This window comes from Penaeus chinensis, chromosome 7, assembly GCF_019202785.1.
Source record: "Penaeus chinensis breed Huanghai No. 1 chromosome 7, ASM1920278v2, whole genome shotgun sequence".
NCBI lineage: Eukaryota > Metazoa > Arthropoda > Malacostraca > Decapoda > Penaeidae > Penaeus > Penaeus chinensis.
The window spans coordinates 4,437,577-4,443,753 of NC_061825.1; the positions used below are offsets into that span (position 1 = coordinate 4,437,577).

At 34.8% G+C, this 6,177-nt stretch overlaps 1 long non-coding RNA gene across 1 annotated transcript in view; it reads left to right on the plus strand.

Annotated features, from left to right (window-relative positions):
- The window catches only part of LOC125027567, a 5,795-nt gene extending 16 nt beyond the window's left edge, over positions 1-5,779 (plus strand). Inside the window, exons 1-3 of the long non-coding RNA XR_007115047.1 lie at positions 1-119; positions 4,044-4,226; positions 5,649-5,779. The exon at positions 1-119 is cut by the window's left edge and continues 16 nt beyond it. This is a non-coding gene — a long non-coding RNA (uncharacterized LOC125027567). The remainder of the gene's footprint in view (positions 120-4,043; positions 4,227-5,648) is intronic.
- Positions 5,780-6,177: the final 398 nt, after the last annotated feature.

The window sequence follows — 6,177 nt, forward strand, 5'->3', positions numbered from 1 at the left end:
ACATCCGTCCCCAGGCTCTGTACAGTTGTCTATGGCCTTCCCTCCCAGTCATTTACTACGAGCTGCCTGGACCTCTAGGAGTTTACGTTTGTCAATGTTTGAGGGAACAGAGAGAAGAGGTATGTTTTTTTTTTTTTTGTAGTTGTGTTTGTGTGTGTGTGTGTTTGAGATCGTGTTTGTCTATCTGGTTTAGAAATGAGTGTTGGTATATGCTTGGGATTGGTACTATTTGGTCTGTTTCTCTCTCTCCCTTTCGCTATTTCTCGTTCTCTTTCTCTTTCTCGTTCTCACTCTCTTTCTCTTTCTCGTTCTCTCTCTCTCTCTCTCTCTCTCTCTCTCTCTCTCTCTCTCTCTCTCTCTCTCTCTCTCTCTCTCTCTCTCTCTCTCTCTCTCTCTCTCTCTCTCTCTCTCTCTCTCTCTCTCTCTCTCTCTCTCTCTATCTATCTATCTATCTATCTCTCTCTGATTTTTTCTTCTTTTTTGCATCACTAGACTTACCATAAGTTGTAAGTTTCATTGTGAGATATATTTTTATATAAGTTCACACAACCTTTGTTTTCTGTTTAACGTTGTATGTTTTTATCTCCGCGTGGGTGTGGTTTCCTCTCTATGTCTCAGGCTCCACGGCTCCCTCTCTTCTCCACCGACGCGTTCATAGCCTCCGCATATAACCATTCCATTTCTTCTCCTCATAACGAAGTCTCCTCATCATCCAGCTTGATATTCCTCCATAACCATTACGCTTCTCCTCATAATATAAACTTTCCTCTCGTGCTCCATTCTTCTGGCCTCATTTCTGACTCTTTCTCCCCTCGTGTCTTGTCCCCTTTCGCTCGTTTTCTTATTCCTCATTCCTGATTTCTCTTCTTTTTCCCCTCACTCCTCATCTTTACTCCCTTGACGCCATCTCTCTTCCCCCACCCTCATCTCTCCTCACTCTCCTCCATCTCCCCCATCTCTCCTCACTCTCCTCTCTCTCTCCTCCCTCTCCCCCATCTCTCCTCACTCTCCTCTCTCTCTCCTCCCTCTCCCCCATCTCTCCTCCCTCACCCCATCTCTCTCCTCCCTCTCCCCCATCTCTCCTCACTCTCCTCTCTCTCTCCTCCCTCTCCCCCCATCTCTCCTCCCTCTCCTCCATCTCTTCTCCCTCACTCCCATCTCTCCTCACTCTCCTCCATCTCTCCTCCCTCACCCCCATCTCTCCTCCCTCACCCCATCTCTCCTCCCTCATGCCCAACCCTCATTGCTATCTCTCTTTTTCTGATATCTCATTATCCATCGTCTCTCCTCTCTCTCTCTCCTTCCTAGTTCCGCATCCTTCACTCGCTCTCTCTCCTCCAACACCCCGCACTTCTCCCTCCTTCCTTCTCCCTCACCTTTCGCCCTCTCTCCTTCCTTCTCCTTCACCTTTTACCCTCAATCCTCATTCCTTCTTCCTCACTTTTCACCCCTCATTCTTCCTTTCTTCTCCTTCCCCCGCACCTTCCACCTCCCAACTCTCTCACTTAACACTCTCTCCACACTTCACCCCCTCCTTCCTCGCTCCCCCCTCCTCCTCCCCCCCTCCCTCCTACTCACACCCTCTTTCCACCTCCCTCATGTCCCCCCGAGCCTCCGGGCTAGTACAGTGGTAACGTGTCGGCCTCTCATCCGAGGGGTCGGCGGTTCGCGCCCCGCCCAGGCGCGAGAAGTTGCAATTGTCGCCTGGAGGTTACTGCTGTGACTGGGCACCACGGCGGGTAAGGACTAAGACGAGTCAGCACCAGCTGACACACGTTAGCGAGTCGGCATTAGTCGACACAGGCCGGGCTCCCCTCATTGGCATAGCCCGGGCGAAGCTCAGCTTCGCATATCGGACTTATCCTTATCATGTCCCCCCCCCCTCCCTCCCTAACTCCCCTCTCTACCCCTTACCCCACCTCGACCTTCCCCCACTCTCATCCCCTCCCCACCACTCCTCCCCACCACCCCTCCCCACCACTCCTCCCTCCCCCCCCACCCTTCCCCACCACCTCCTTCCTCAGCCTCCACCCCTCCCCCCACACACCCTCGCCCAACCCCCTCTTCCAATGCCTTTCACTCTTATTATTATTATTATTATTATTATTATTATTATTATTATTATTATTATTATTATTATTATCATCATTATCATTACCATTATTATGATTATTATTATCATTATCATCATCATTGTCATTACCATTATTATTATTACTATTAATATTATCATTATCATTACCATTATTATTATTATTATTATTATTGATATTATTATCAATTCCTGTCTCGCTATCATTATTGCATTTTTCATCATTATTATTATCATGACTGTTTTTAATATCATTATCATTATTCATTCATTCACTTACCTCTGAATGCTTTTCATTCTTATCACCAATTATCAATTATTACAAAAAAATATTATCATTATCAGCATTATTATCATTATAATCATGACTATTCACTTAGATGAGCCTAACACCTATCTCTCCTAGCTGATTTTCATTCTTATAATTATTATTATTATTACAGATATCTTTATAATTATCTTCGTTTTCATTATCACCATTGCTATTATCATTATCACTGATATTATCTCTCCTGGGTGGTTTTCATTATTATTATCGTTATCACCATTTCCATTACTATTAAAATCATTATCATTACTATCATTATTAAAATTATCATCATAACTCCCTCTCCTGCATGGTTTTCAATTTTTATCATTATCATTATTACAGATATCAACATTATAAACATCTTCCTGATCATTAATATTCACCATCATATTATTAAAACTATTATTCACCAGATGAGTTTTAATTAATATCATCATGATCATTAATATCATTATTAATATTATCATTCTTATTCACCTTAATTTTTATCATTATCATCATTACATATATCGTTATAATCATCATCCTTATCATTATCATCATATCTTTCATTATCACATCATCATTATTCACTATTATATTATCATTATTCACTGTTATATTCTCATTATTCACTATCATATTATCAATATTCACTATCATATTATCACTATTCACTATCATATTATCATTATTCACTATTATATTATCACTATTCACTATCATATTATCATTATTCACTATTATATTATCACTATTCACTATCATATTATCAATATTCACTATCATATTATCACTATTCACTATCATATTATCATTATTCACTATTATATTATCACTATTCACTATCATATTATCATTATTCACTATTATATTATCATTATTCACTATCATATTATCTTCATTCACTATTATATTATCACTATTCACTATTATATTATAATCATTCACTATCATATTACCATTATTCACTATCATATTATCATTATTCACTATCATATCATAGTATTCACTATCATAATATTCACTCTCATATCAGTATTCACCCAGATGAGTTTCCATTCTTATCATCATAATCATTAATATCATTATTAATCTCATTCTCGTTCCATTAGATGATCATAGCACCTTATAATCATAATCCTTATTATTATCATCATTATTATTCTCTGTCATTAACATCATATTATCCTTATTCACTATCATATTATAATTATTCACTATCATATTATTCACTATCATATTATTCACTATCATATTATAATTATTCACTATCATATTATTCACTATCATATTATTCACTATCATATTATTCACTATCATATTATTCACTATCATATTATTCACTATCATATTACTCACTATCATATTATTCACTATCATATTATTCACTATCATATTATTCACTATCATATTACTCACTATCATATTATTCACTATCATATTACTCACTATCATATTATTCACTATCATATTATTCACTATCATATTACTCACTATCATATTATTCACTATCATATTATTCACTATCATATTATTCACTATCATATTACTCACTATCATATTATTCACTCTCCTATCATAATCCTTCACCCAGATGAGTTACCATTCTTATCATCATAACCAATCCTATCATTATTAATCTCATTCTCGTTCCCTCAGATGAGCATAGCACCTTCTTCCCCCGGCTGGTTCGACGTGGGCCGCGAGAAGCCCTTTCCGGCCATCTATTCTGAGCTTAAAACCCCCGTGACGGTAGACGTGCTTGAGATTGGGTTGGTTAGCGCTTTCTTCACCCTTCTCGTCCCTTTTCTCCTGATCTTGCCTGCGTTTACCGGCTGCCGGGTGAGTCCTTGGGGAAGGTGTTGTTGGTTTGTGTGTGTGTGTGAGTGTGATTGGTTTGTGTGTGTGTGTGAGTGTGATTGGTTTGTGTGTGTGTTTTTTTTGTTCGTTCTGTTTGTTTGGTTGGCATTATGATTACTATTTTTTTTTTTTTTTTTTATGATTGTTATCAACTTTATTATCGTTATCATTATCATTGTTGTTAGTATTGTCATTACTGTCATTGCTATCATTATTATTATCATTATTAATATCATTACTATTATCATTATTATTATTATTATTGTTGTTGTTGTTTTGTTGTTGTTGTTGTTGTTATTATTATTATTATTATTATTATTATTATTATTATTATTATTATTATTATTATCATCATCATCATCATCATCATCATCATTATCATTATTGTTATTACTATTAAAATCATTATTATTATTATTATTATTATTGTTGTTATTATTATTACTATTATTATCACTATTATTATTATCATCATTATCATTATTGTTATTATTATTAAGATTATTATTATAACTATTATCATTATTGTTGTTGTTGTTATTACTATTATTATTATCATTATTATTGCCATTATCATTACCATTATTATTATCACTATTACTAGTATTACTGTTATCACTGTCATAATTACTCATAATTTATTATCATTTTTATTATTATTATTACTATCATCATCATCATTATCATTATACTAGTATCCCTTACAACATTATTGTAGTTGTTATCGTCAGTATTATCAACATTTTTTATTATTATTATTAGCATTATAATCATTATCATTACTGTTATCACTATCATTATACTATTATTTCTATTACACTAATATCACTTCTATCACTTTCAATTATATTTCGATTATGACAATCTTCATCCTCATCCTCAATGTCATCATTATCATCATCACCATCCATATCATCCTCCTCTTCACTATCATCATCATCCTCCTCCTCCTCATCTTCCTCCTCCTCCTCCTCATCATCATCATCTTCTTCCTCATCACCCTCTTCCTCTTCCTCCCCTCTCATCACACTCACCATCATCCTCATTATCATCATCCTCATCCTCCTCTCCATCATCATCATCATCACCATCATCATCATCATCTACAAACTCATCATAATCATCATCCTCTTCCTCATCATCTTCCTCCTCCTCATCATCATCCTCACCATCATCCTCATAATCATCATCCTCATCCTCCTCTTCGTCATCATCACCATCATCATTATCATAATCATCAACATCCTCCTCATCATAATCATCATCCTCTTCAGCATCATCTTCCTCCTCCTCATCATCATCATCATCACTATCATTCTATATATATATATATATATATATATATATATATTTTTTTTTTTTTTTGTATCATCATTATCAATTATCATTATCTGTATTTTTCAGAAAAAAATTCTGGTATACGTTAGAGTTTCTTTCTTTCTCCTTCTCGGCCTCAGCATAATGTGTAAGTATTTTCAATGTATTTTCCTGTTGTATTATTATTATTTTTTTATGTTCTATTAATATTTTAACTATTTTTACTTGTATTTTTTAATGTTGTATTTTGTTCCTGTATTTTTTTATGTTGTATTTTTTTCTGTTGTATTTTGTTCCTGTTTTTTTTTCTGTTGTATTTTTTTCTGTTGTATTTTGTTAATATATTTTTTCTGTTGTATTTTGTTCCTGTATTTTTTCTGTGAATTTTTCTGTTGTATTTTGTTAATTTTGTTGACAAACCCGAAGGTGAATTAGCAGGAGAGAAAATTATATAAGTTATATTTTGCTCCTGTATTTTTCTGTTGTATTTCATTATTATATTTTCCTCTGTTGTGTTGTACTTTTTTTTTTTTATCTATTGTATTTCTCTGTTTTTTTTTTTTTTTTTTTTTACCTCTTTCTTCTCTTTTTCCCTCTCTCCCTTCTCCCTGATCAC